Source organism: Myotis nattereri (genome assembly GCF_964212035.1).
Source record: "Myotis nattereri genome assembly, chromosome: 2".
NCBI lineage: Eukaryota > Metazoa > Chordata > Mammalia > Chiroptera > Vespertilionidae > Myotis > Myotis nattereri.
This window is the reverse complement of record NC_138076.1, coordinates 56,808,019-56,821,449: the sequence shown is the minus strand read 5'-3', so window position 1 is coordinate 56,821,449 and position 13,431 is coordinate 56,808,019.

Here is a 13,431-nt window from a genome sequence, read left to right as displayed (position 1 = left end):
ATTTGAAGAAATAATGACAGAGAACTTCCCCTACCTGGTCAAAGAAATAGACTTACAACTCCAGGAAACGCAGAGAACCCCAAACAAAAGGAATCCAAAGAGGACCACACCAAGACACATCATAATTAAAATGCCAAGAGCAAAAGTCAAAGAGAGAATCTTAAAAGCAGCAAGAGAAAAAAAGTCAGTTACCTACAAGGAAGTACCCATACGACTGTTGGCTGATTTCTCAACAGAAACTTTGCAGGCCAGAAGGGAGTGGCAAGAAATAGTCAAAGTGATGAATGCCAATAACCTACAACCAAGATTACTTTATCCAGCAAAGCTATCATTCAGAATTGAAGGTCAGATAAAGAGCTTCACAGATAAGGAAAAGCTAAAAGAGTTCATCACCACCAAACCAGTATTATATGAAATGCTGAAAGGTATCCTTTAAGAAGAGGAAGAAGAAGAAAAAGGTAAAGATACAAATTATGAACAACAAATACACATCTATCAACAAGTGAATCTAAAAATCAAGTGAATAAATAATCTGATGAACAGAATAAACTGGTGATTATAATAGAATCAGGGGCATAGAAAGGGAGTGGACTGACTATTCTTGGGGGAGGAAGGGGAGAAGGGGATGCAGAAAGAGACTGGACAATAATCGTGCACCTATGTATGAGGATAGTTGGGGGGTGGTGAGGGTGGAGGGTGGTGTGGGAACTGGGTGGAGGGGAGCTTTGGGGGGAAAAAAGAGGAACAACTGTAATAATCTGAACAATAAAGATTTAATTAAAAAATAATAATAAAATAAATATTGGTTGTTTTTTTTAAAGAAAGAAATGGTTTTGCTAGTCATGTCATTTCTGAGTCCTGCTTAGAAAATGGTACATTCCCTGCTGTTTATCTTGAAAACGTTTCCTATGCCTAAACCATGTTAAAATTACAAATTGCTATCAAAATCCTTTAGCTTCTGCTTAAACTTGTTTTAGATTTTTTTTTTTTTTAATGAATAGCTTACTGGTCAAGCCATAATTACCTCACCTATTTTGGCAGAGTGTCAAGTGGTAGGCTAGTTTAGTCTCTCAGGCTGGGCTTTCCTTGACAGTGTAGCTCAACTTCTAGCTTTATGGGTGCCAGCATGTTCAACCCCTGCCTTCTCCAGACACTGCCACTGGAATTGGCAATGGCCTTCATCTGTAGTTTAGGATTCCTTAAATGCCACAGTCATCCTGACCCAGTCAGAAGGCCAGCAAAACTATCAGCCCACAGTGGCAGAGAAAGGGTTCTGCTGCCCTAAACCTCATCTCCATTATCCCTTTCCCTGCTCCCCTCTCCTTTGGCCCAGACCACAGACCAGATTTATGCCCTGATTTCCCTCTGAACCTCCAGTTGTATCTGGAACAGAAACTCTGTTCTACTCCCTGAGCTTCTTGGATGACTCTCCACATCCCAGCCAGGAACTGAGCCTATGCTATGGAGGCCTCAGCAGTCACCTGCCAGGCTTTGATTTCATCTGCTCCCCAGAGAAGAAGTGTCTTGTTCGGGTCTTCATGTCTGGACTTATCCAGCTACTGACCAGGCTCAAGGATGCAGTAGGATGAACCTAGGATTCTGCCAGGATCAGTCTCTGAAAAGAATTTCATTTCTCCAAGCCCTTTTCTTATCTTGTCCAGGGACGTCATCACCAAGCTCAGGAGTTAGCTAACTGAGGCTATTCCACCTGTGGACCTTCTGCTCCTTCTCCATGCCACTTAAATAGCCACCAGCAAGGGTCGGGATGTCACTGATGAGTGACAAAATTTTTATGTTAACATAATTTTTAAGAACTCACTGTTTTATACTTTTCACCCTCCACATCTACTGATTATTGGCATAGTCACTACTTGACCATGCCAAGGGTCATTTCTACTCTTGATGACGCTTTTATGGCTTTCCATATGCCTCATAGTCTCTTGGAAATGCACTTCAGGAAAAATGGAATGTCAAGTAGGTGACAAGTGGTGACATTCCGCTGATTCTTGGATAAACTGAATCAATGAATATCCAGGGATGGTATTTCATAGCTGTCTATATTTTTTTGTAAAGGAGGGGTCTCTGGTTTGCTTACCTTGCAGGCTATTGAGTGTACAAATGAGATTAAGAACATAAAGCCACTAGTCAACTCTCAAGTGCCATACAAATGCAGCTACTTTAGTTAAGTGATGCCCATGCACTACTAATTTTAGTTTCTAATATGATATGAATTTATTTATTCTGCTTATGTAGTAGCTACAAATTTTTCAGATTTTAGGTACATATAAAAAGATGTCACTTCTTTTTCTGCAACCCATTCTACCAATTGAAGGAGGGCTTGATTTTTGTCTAACTTAGTCAAATTGGTATTTTCTGACATTTCAGAAATTCTTCTCAGTTCTTCCCAGAGTTTGTACACTTTCTGGGGATTTTTTTTCTTTAAATCAAAGTTAGGCTACTGGGAGAGCAGGTAGGAGACTCCTGGTGGATAGCTAACATCACCCTTGTTTTGGCACCCACTGCTGATGCCTGAGTTCCCATCAGCCTCCAGCCAATGGTCAGTGCACTCTGTGTTCTCTAGTTCAGGTCCGTGGCCCTCTATTTGCACTCCCTTCCTCTTTTGAAGTGATGGGAAATGTTTGGAGGTCCTCACATACTACTTCAAGGGCTGCTAGATATCTTAGACACTGGTTCTGTGTGTATATCACTCTTTCTAGGACTCTGTTGCTCCACAATATGGGAACAAACAATCTAAATCTTTGCTTTTCTGACTCACCTCCATCTCCATAGTCCAAAGAAAATTTTTAACAAGACTAAGAGAGGAATAGATTCTTATAGAAAGCTCATCCAGCATTCTTCCCAAATCTATTTGACTAATTGAAACTTGGCTCTCATACTCCAGTGCCCAAGCTTTTGACCCTAACATCCATTCCTCAACCAATAGCCTCTGTTAAAACATTAAAACTCTATTTAAAGAGTTTATATTTCATTGCTCCTCTTCTCATGGTCATTACTATGTCTCTGATAGATGTCTCCTGAAATAAGGGAAAGGGACCTAAGGTAAAAGAAATGTTCTGTAGTATTTGGATTGTGTGGGGATAACATAGGAGCATGCATTTTTAAAACTTGTTAAACTCTATACTTAACAAATGTGCATTTTCTTATATGTAAATTATACCTCAATCAAATTTATTGAAAATATTTATAAAAATGTGTGCACATATACTCTCGCACACAGGATAGTATTGAAATATTACCTACATTGCACTTATCTGATCAGCTTTGCCTTCTTTTCTAATGAGCAAATTCTAACTATAGTAGATACTATAAATATGACTTCTCTAATTTGAAAAATCGTTTTTCCATTCTTATTATATTGCTTTAAATATTGAATTTTTGTTTTCCTTTAGCCTACATCAAATTCACTCTCCTTACTCCTCATTTTTCCTTTCTATAATCTGAGTGTATCAGTTTACGCTAGCTACTTTACTTCTGCTCTGTGTATGAAATACATGTTGCTGTAGTTCCATAGACATGTTTGTTCCATAGACATTTGTGCTGAGCTAGGTGAATGATGGCAAAATCCAGAGATTATTCAGATATTCCAAATGTAATAATTAAGAACCTTGGATGGAGAAGAGATTAGACAACTGCATCTCTCTCTCTACTAACCCCACACTGGCATCAGATGTTTAGTTTTCTATGGCAACGGCTGGTTCTCCATATGGATGTCTTTTTTAAATAAAATTTATTAATAATCCACATTTTTGAAAGGCATTAATAAGATACATTAAGACTAATTTTTTTTCTAAAATGACTCCTAAAAACATAAAGCATAAAAGGATCTATATTTCTGGTTTGTTATTGATGAAGAAATGAATATTTATTTGCACTCACTATTGAAGTGATGGATTCTTAGGTCCTATGCTATTTCGTAATTCCACAGTTTTGATTTGGGGAAAAGTGTAACAAAGTGCCATTACAAAAAAATGATCATTTTTTGCATATAATTGTGCAAGTGCTCAATGCATTGATATTATGTAAATTGCAGCATAGAGTTTATCCAAATAAGTGAATCGCTGAAAGATCATTTTACATCTTACTCTTTGCTGCTAGTTCCTTTGCAACAAGGGTCACACTAGTGAGTGCCCATCACTCCCCAGGGACTTTGAGAGGATCCAGGGATCCCAGAGTCACTGATAACTTCAGAAAGACACGAGCAGGTAACTTGCAGACCCAAAGCTGTTTTAAATATGGGAAACTTACAACATGTAAAACCCATATTATTATCACCAAAATCACCTGTTAAACAGCCAATTGAGCATGATAGTCAGCTTTTTATCCTCTCAGAGAAACTTGCCAAAAAACAGCTTCTCACTTGATCATCCTTCGCAATCACAATCCCCCAGTGACTACAGAGGGATATCTGAATTTGGTGAAGTACATTTGGACTCTTGGCTTTATATGTCATTGGCGCATGCAATTTTAATGGTTTTCTTTTGCCACTTTCAAGATTAAATTAATTTTAAAGAGTCCAAAGATGAAGAATCAAATTATTTCTACTGACCTATCACCTGTAAAAGATACTCTCAAAATTTAAATGTGTTTGTTGTTTTATATCATTATATCATAATGATATAAATATATTAAATATAGTTTATTACTATTACCACTATTAGTATTTTATTGAGGTCCTAAGTCAGTCAGACTTAACTAAGTCAAGGATATCACACAATCAGCATTTAGTTATTTTATTAAATATAATTTTATGAAAATGAGTCAAAGCACAAGAACCCAACTGGCATTGGACAATAAGGGTGGGCATGTGGTATGGGTGATAGCCAACAGTACCAGAGCCAAATTCCATTTCTCCACATAGAGTAAGAATTTGTCTCTACGATAACCGCATTATGATTCTGAAAAGTCCTGAATTGTTTTCTATATAGCACTGAAATATTCCCAAATCAGCACTGAAACAATAATAGGCTTCATTAGGAAGTTAGCCTTATCACTAATCTAAATATTGTACATTCTAGAAAAGCAAATATTGTGATTTATTTTAACTTAATATTTTGAAAATACAGATAAAGCAAAAAAAAAGTCGTTATATCCCTGGACATAATTCTCCCATCTTTATAACATAGTAGATGCTCATCGTTAGAAGAACTTAAACTAAGTCTATCTCATGGCAGGATAAATCCTACAGGTTGACTCCAGTTCTGAAATCTGAAGATTATTGAAGGAGGATATTTAAAAAAAAAAAAAACAACAAAAAACAAAAAACTCCAACTCATTTCAATAAATTTCAAATCATAGACTGTAAACAAAATCAGTGCTTTGCTAAGTTCAAATATATGTAGAATTATTTAGTGCAGTTTCCATTTTGGAATTCATTATTTTAGTTGGACATTAAAATACATTTCCTCTATATTGGGTTTCATACATTCTGATTTCCTTCATTCTTTGGAGATTGATAGAACTCTACCAAGTATTTTTCAGGTAAATATTTTTTAAATAAAAAAAAGAAAAAGGGCTTCAAATATAACTTTGGCTTGAAATTAAAACCTTAGGGTTTGGGTAGCCAAACTCTAAAAATATAAGTCCTGAAAGAAAGAATAATTGAAATTAGGCCACATAGTTTAACCATCACATTACTTTTAAGACTTGCTGAAACACTATAGTATTCCCGAAGAAACTAGAAGAGAAATTGAGTGGGTTGTTCGTGGCCAATACACTCCCAAGTAATTCATTGTAAAGTTATGCATACTAAAAAGACTGTTTAAAGTTCCCACACACTAATGAGTCTGATGGGCTCTAAATTAGCTGGCACCTTTCATGAAAAAGATCTAGGCATCATTATGAACAGCTCAATTAAAACGTCTGTTCAGTGAGCTACATTGGGCCAAAAAGCAAATAGACGGCTTGGATAAATTAATAAAGGGAGAAATCGTGTGGAAATATTGTAATGGTCTTGCATAAACCTTGATGAGTGGGGGTACTTTCAAAGCCTCCTGCCTAAATTTAGATGAGTAAATCAGCATCTCCCATCATGGATCATTTGACTCATTTCCAGAACAACTCTCTGCGCACAATTTTCCTGAATCTGGGAGGCAGTAGCCAGGTGCCTTGTAACATCTGAAACATCATTCTTACCACATCTGTTTGGCTGCTGATGCCTTTGGATGGGATCTGCTCACCTTTTTTCTTCTGACTCAGCTTAGGCAAACTTCCTGCCTATTTACAGAATGGATAGAAGTTGGGAAGAGGAAATGTGATGGCACATAGAAGTCTAACACCCTGGGAACAACATATTTATAAACACTTCATACATTTATAATCTCATGTTGGAGATGGGTTCAAAGCATTTTCAGATGGATTAGCGTTTTAACCAGTTCTAAAACAGTTTCCCACTGAAAACTATAATCAGCCCAGGTCTTCCAAGCCATTCCTCTCCCTTCCAATGGTCTTTGCATCTGAGTAAGAAGAGAAAACAGATACCTGTTAAAGTGAGTGTGATCAGGATCCCTCAAGCCACTTTCTGCATGAAAAAAAAAAAATCACCTTTATTTTTAAAAAGACCTGCAGTGATCTAAAAAGACACAATCTCATGTTCTTTGGATCCATTCAGGTTCCTTGCACCAATTCTCTCCAATGGTTATACATATCTATGGTGGCTATATTATGTGTTCACGCATGTGTGTGTGTGTGTGTGTTTGTGTGTGTGTGTGAGAGAGAGAGAGAGAGAGAGAGAGAGAGAGAGAGAGAGAGAGAGAGAATATGAATTCTTTATTTTTGTTGTCTATTATTAATGGCTCCTCCCAGGAGCTCAGTTAAGAAATGAATTTCCACAGGAAATGTTGAAAATAGCTGCACTGAAGTTGCTCCTTATTATCAAATGAGCTGGTAGTAGATTCTCTCATCAGGTTATATGCAGTGTTTGAAACATTTTCAATCATATAATCCCAAAACAACACAGAGAAACTTAAAACCTGAAAGAAACAGCATCCTAGAAAACAGATAATCTCAGTGGGTCATTTGAACTTTTTAGCATCCAAATAGACATGCTAGTCTTTAAATTTTCAAAGTAATGCTTAGTCCACTAGACCAGCACATATGACTCTAATTGTTTGTTATTGGCACAGAAATTGAGAATAAATGTATAAAACTTTTATAGCAGTTGGGCACTGTCATGACACCCAAGGACATAATTTTGTATTTTATCAAATTATCAGTCTACTAGAGGCCCGGTGCACAAAATTCGGGCATGGGGGGGAGCAGTCCCCTCAGCCCAACCTGCACCCTCTCCAATCCAGGAACCCTTGGGGATGTCTAACTGCCAATTTAGGCCCGACCCTGGCCTAAACCGGCAGTTGGACATCCCTCTCACAATCCTTGGCCACTGGCTCCTAATCACTCACCTGCCTGCCTGCCTGGTCACCCCAAACTGCCCTCCCACCAGCCTACTTGTCCCCAACTGCACCGCCCCACCCACGCCAGCCTCGTCACCCCTAACTGCTCCCCATTGCCAGCCAGGTCACCCCCCAACTGCCCCCTCCCTGCCGGCCTGGTCTCTCCTAACTGCCCCCCCCCCCCCCCGCTGGCCTGGTCACCCCCAACTGCTCCCCTATGCTGGCTTGGTCGCTCCTAACTGCCCTCCCTGCTGGCCTGGTTACCCCTCATGGCCCCCCCGCTGGCCTGGTTGTCCCATGCAGCCTGCTTGTTCAGTCATTTGGTCATCCCTCACTAACCCCCACCGCCAGCCTGGTTGTAGGCAGCCATCTTGTGAGGGCATGAGGATAACTTTGCAGATTACCTCTTTATTATATAGAATGATAGATGTGGGATTAAAGACAAACACATAAATAAAGAAACTTCCCTCCATCAAGGACATGGGATGCTGGAGCACTAGACTAACACGTTAAATCGCAGCGCTGAAAGACTAATTTAGCATTTCAGTGCGAAGATACCTCCTGCACACCAGGTTTAGCCTCTGAAGCTCCAGGTAAGAGAACACATAAGCGAATCGACATGAAATCAAAACACGCCCGCCTGGGAAATGCTGGGACTTGCCTTTCCACACATTGACATATTCTATGTTTCCGCTTCCTGCTTCCCTCCAGTGGCTCCTGAACCAGAAGACTGAGGAGGGCCCGGGAGACTGCATGTCAGCAAAGGGCAAGATCGACCATGTGCCCTCGCCTTGCTCTTACGTTGGGGCATAAAAACCTTGGATTCTCTTTGGTATTTTTGTTTGAGTTGAGGTTAGTTTCTGTTTGTAGTTTACTTCTTTGTGTGATGACCTGTCTTATTTCTTATTTGAGTGTCATCAGTAAAGAACTGCAATTTAAAAAAAACTGTAATGTGGATATACGTATATCTCCATATTGATTTTTTAATAGTAACAACCGTAACCTTCATCAGGTGCACAAAAAGAGGGAAGGGGTAAAATATCATAGAGATCTAATAAAACCATGAAATTTTTCATAGCTAGTTTATGATGCTTTCATTTTGAAGGAGGGACATGTTTCTGGTCACTTCTATCGCATATCAAAGAGTTAATATCCACTTTTTGGAGAAATGTTTCCTAAGAGGGGAGTGCAGATCTGGTCTATGTGTGGTCCTCCAGAGCCTATCAATAAAAGAAATGCAGAACAGCATTGATTTTGCTGCTGTCGAAGTGCCCAGGCTTCGATCTGTGACCATATTGACCCCATTCCCAGAACAAACTGTAACAAAATAGAAAGATGTTTATAATATGTGGTTAATAAGAGAAAGGTTGTAAAATAGTTCCATAATGTGACTCTGTTTTTCCATTATATATGCATGGGGGTAGGAGACAGAATCTAAAAGATTCTAAAAATTTAACAGTGCTGTCCTCTAAGTGATAGTAATATTGTTGATTCATTTTTCCTTTGCTTGTCCATGTTTCCTATATCCCTATCATAACATGGACTCCTCATTTTTTTTAAAAAGAAGGAAAGGGAATACTTTCATCCACTTCTGGGATGGTAGAATGATGTACATAATCTGCTTGTAACATTTCTGCAAGTAGAAGCTCATCCAAAATATTTGACACTCTGCTAAGGTGTGACTATTAGGGTCACGGGAAAAAAATGGGAGACTCAATTCTTTGGCTTTTTCAGGTTTCAGAATTTTCACTGTTATCAGCAGAAACAATCATAGGATTCAGTAACCTCATTACTTAAAGAACATAAAATAAATAGAAATGTGTATGTAAAAGTGTATAGAACTGCCTCAAGGGCAGGTAGTAACCTGTATATTTGCATGGATAACCTAAAAGAAACTCTGGAGAGCTTGAAGGGATGTTTTTGGATGTCTGGGTAGCAGAGCTACACGTTTTAGGATCTGACAGTCCCGGGTTTGACCTCTGTGGCCACCACTTATGAGCAGGTAGCTTAATGTCTCTGAGTCGCAGTTTTCTCTTCTGTAAAATGAGGATAATAATAACCACCTCAGGGCCAAGGGCTAGGCTCTTCACGCAGGAAGAGTAACGGAGCGGATCCCCGCGCGGTGCACCTCCCTGAGCTGTGGGACTTGCATCGGGGGCTGGGCTCCGACACGTGAAAAAAAAAAATAATAACCACTTCATAGAGATTTTAAATATCTATATCACAGTCTGCGCTGAAAGTTAAACACATTGTCTTACACAGTAAAAGCAACGACAACTATCAGAGCAAGTTTTCCTTTTATTCCCTCCCAGAATCCTGCCATGGCCAACACTGTACCTCCCTCACCTTGGCCTTCCTCCCATTTCTGTCCATAGGACAGGCTTTATCCCTGCACCACAGCATCTATGTATAGAGTGGAGGTCATTCCTCCCCGTTTGTCAATATTTCCTTTGGGAAAAATTGAAGGCAACATATTTCACATTAATTATAACCAACCATCACTGGGTCTAGTACACTCAAAGGAAAGAAATAAAATGCAATGTCTGAATTTTGAAAATTTCTATATAATAAAAGCATAGTATACAAATTGTCCCCTCGACCAGGAGGTCATCCAGAGGCAGGCTTGACCAGGGGTGGGGCCAGCTGGGTAGAGGAAGGGAGTCACTGGTCAGCAGCAGCAGGAGGCCCTGACCAGCAGCAGGTGGCCAGGGGAAGGGAGGGAGGCCCTGGCCGGCAGCTGGAATCTGCTAGGGGTCCTGCCAGTGCATAGATTTCATGCACTGGGCCTCTAGTTTAATATAATAGGAATGTTAATAGGGATGGTAGAATGACCTACATAATCTGCTCTACACATGCCTGAACAAGTAGGATCTTCTCCAAAAAGGCACCATACAGAGCAAGCAAGAGTGTTGTGAATTTTACTTCAGCCAGTTTGGTCAAGCATGACTCTGGTGCTTCTCGGTGGGCAGCAGTAGCCCCTGAGGAAATGCGAGATGGGTGGGGATTCCATTTCTACTTCTGCACGTACAGCTTTGTCACTGAAAACCACTCCAAGCCTACTTCTTCACACAATCAGACATTTGTTAAATAAGCTTTCATTAGCAAGTAAGCCACAACCTACTTCACATAATATGTTCTGTGAACTCAGTGTCCCTTTGGGCAATCATGAATTGTGACTGTACTCTAGAATTAGATTTCTATTACCCTTAGAGTTGGTATCAGGTGGGCAGTCCTCCTAAACCAGTGCCTGAGTTCAGGGCCATTTGGGGCTCACGCCCTGTGCCTAACAGTTCTGGCTACAGACATTTCTGGATTCTTAATCCTTGTTTGTGCAGAAGAACAATGAAGGGGAGGGACACCCTATAAATATTTTAGCCACTCACATGCTCTACATTCTTTAACTTCACAGTGAGAACCCATTCCTGACATTAAGCACAGTACATAACAAGCCACTAATTTCATCAATGACAACTCATTTTTGACATTCACTATGTTAATTAACATCATTTCAAGTGTCTGTTGGAATATGGATAGTTTTCTGCACACTTTGGGGTGGCCACCTCTGGTGTCATTTCCATGATCACTTTTATAATCTACCTTGTAGAAATCCAATGTCTTTGTGTCTTCAAACAAGTAAAAAAAATTAACATCTCAAAAATCCAAGAGGGAATCACGCCTGCGGAGGAGGCATCTATGTGGCCTGCTGCATAGTGGTCTGTGGAGAGGGAGTGCACAACCCTTGCGGAGAAGCCAAAGCCTGGCCTCTGTTACCCTTAATTGTTGCAACAGAGAAGGTGACTCCAATGACAAAGAAAGGTCATATTTGTAGAGAAACAGGGAAAGTTTTCAAAGTTGGGTTTTTGGGGTTTTTTTGAAAACTCCAAATAAGTATGTCATGACCTCTTGGATAAAATGCAGAATACACACCTTACAACTCAGGGCTAGCCCCAGGCAAAAACATAAACTAGGCAAGGTGCATCCTCAGACTCGTAAGTCCTTCTTTCTATCTGGACTTCTATTCTCCCTAGTCTTCCCTCTTCTAAAGCTCAAGTAGTCCCTCCCTATTAAAGCTAGTCTTTAAAAGAAGAAAAAAAAAGATATAAAATAGGAAATTTTAAAAATACAAGTGTACAGTTTTAGAAAAAAATATAGGGACATAGAGAGTCTCATGAAAAGTTGGTATTTTTTTATTTGTTAGTCATCAACTGAGGAAATTTTTTCCATTGATTTTTATAGAGTGTGGAAGAGAGGGAGAGAGAGGACAGGGGTTTGGGGGAGAGAAATATTGATGTGAGAGAGTCATGTCTATTGGTTGCCTCTCACACATTCCCCAGCCCAAGCCAGGGATAGAACCTGCAACAGATACATGCCCTGGACTTGGAATAGAATCCACCACCTCTAGGTATGTGGGCTGATGCTCTAACCACTGAGAAAAATGACCAGAACATGGTCATTTTTATATTGGTATATCCTTTGTGCTTAGCAACTTGTAATTTTTATCAACTGCCTTTAATATATATATATCCATAAATTGAAATATTCTACTTCTAGAACTTTATCCAAAGAAGTATTGACTTGTACTAAATCCATAAACTATAACAGTATGTCACAGCATTAAAAGAACAAACTAAATGAACAAGAAAATAAAATTGGTTAAAAAAAAAACTGATACAACTTTACACAAAAATACTAAGAAGCTCTCACAATTAAATTGGACACTGTATTTCCAATAAAATCTGATAAAAACAAATTAAAAGCATATAGAAAAGTAAAATTTTATCTGCATAAAGATTAAAGAGTGTACAATTGCCTAGAAGTTAAACATTAACTGTCTTTGGGTGATAGGAATATGAATGACTTATTTTGTTCTCCTTTGTTTATTGGTATTTTGTAGTTTTTAAAGTGAATATGCATTGTAATGGGGGTTCTATTTTGTTTTATTTGAAGAAGAAAAATCTGATATCCTAAGTGTTAATGTAAGTGTCTCTATTTGTGAAACAAACTTTGGTTCCTATTTGTGAAATAACTTTTTTTGTTTTTTGTTTGTTTTAAATTTGAAAAAGGAAATTTCCTGCATTTGGACTGTGTGCAAAAGGATGTTTCTTATCCAACATCCTTTCAAGGACATAAAGCAGCAGCTGCTCAGAGGCTCAGTCGGCCCCACAGGAGGCTGAGCTTCCTTCAAGTGCCTCCTTGCATTGGGAAGTCCCTGGGAAGCCATTTATATCTGCAATGCCAAAACCCAGGGCGCTGCAATCTTCCCACTTTGTACTCAGTGATAAATGGCATAGGTTTTCCTTATCTGTAGATGATACACTGTTAAGATGAGAAGATGAAATGATAGAGGAGCTTTCAAAGGAGGAAAAAAAGCAAATTGCCATAAAGCATGTCAAAATTCCTTAATAGGTGCTCACAGCCATGTCACATCAGGCTCCCCACATGAAATGTGCCCAATCATGCCTTCATGTCTTTGCTCCGTGTGGAACGCTTTCCCACCTCCTCAGCCTAGGGTAGTTCTACTTTTTCTTTGAAGCCTTACCAAATAGCTCCTCTTCCCTAGACATTACTCCACAACCCTCTGTAGAGTTTCTCACTATTCCCAGAGGGCAGAAGCAAAATTAATTTCTCCTCTCAGTGAGCATTTACAGCACTTTTTAAAAGATATTTTTATTGCTTTTTTGAGAGAGAGGAAGAGAGAGAAATATCGATGTGGGAGTGAAACATTGATTGGCTGCCCCCTGCATGCCCCCTACTAGGGATCAAACCCACAACCTGGATGTATGACCTGACTGGAAATCTAACTGGTAACCTTTCAGTGCACCTGGTGACACCCAACTAACTGAGCCACACCGGCAGGGCTACAGCACTTTTTTCATGTTGCTAATATACACTGAATCAGAAAGCATTATGATAGGCAGCTTGCTGGCTTATTTCTTCTTGCCCTACTGTTAATCTACTCATACACTGGGAGCTTTTAGCCAGATAAGGGTAGAGAGAAAAGGGGTATAACACTCACAATATT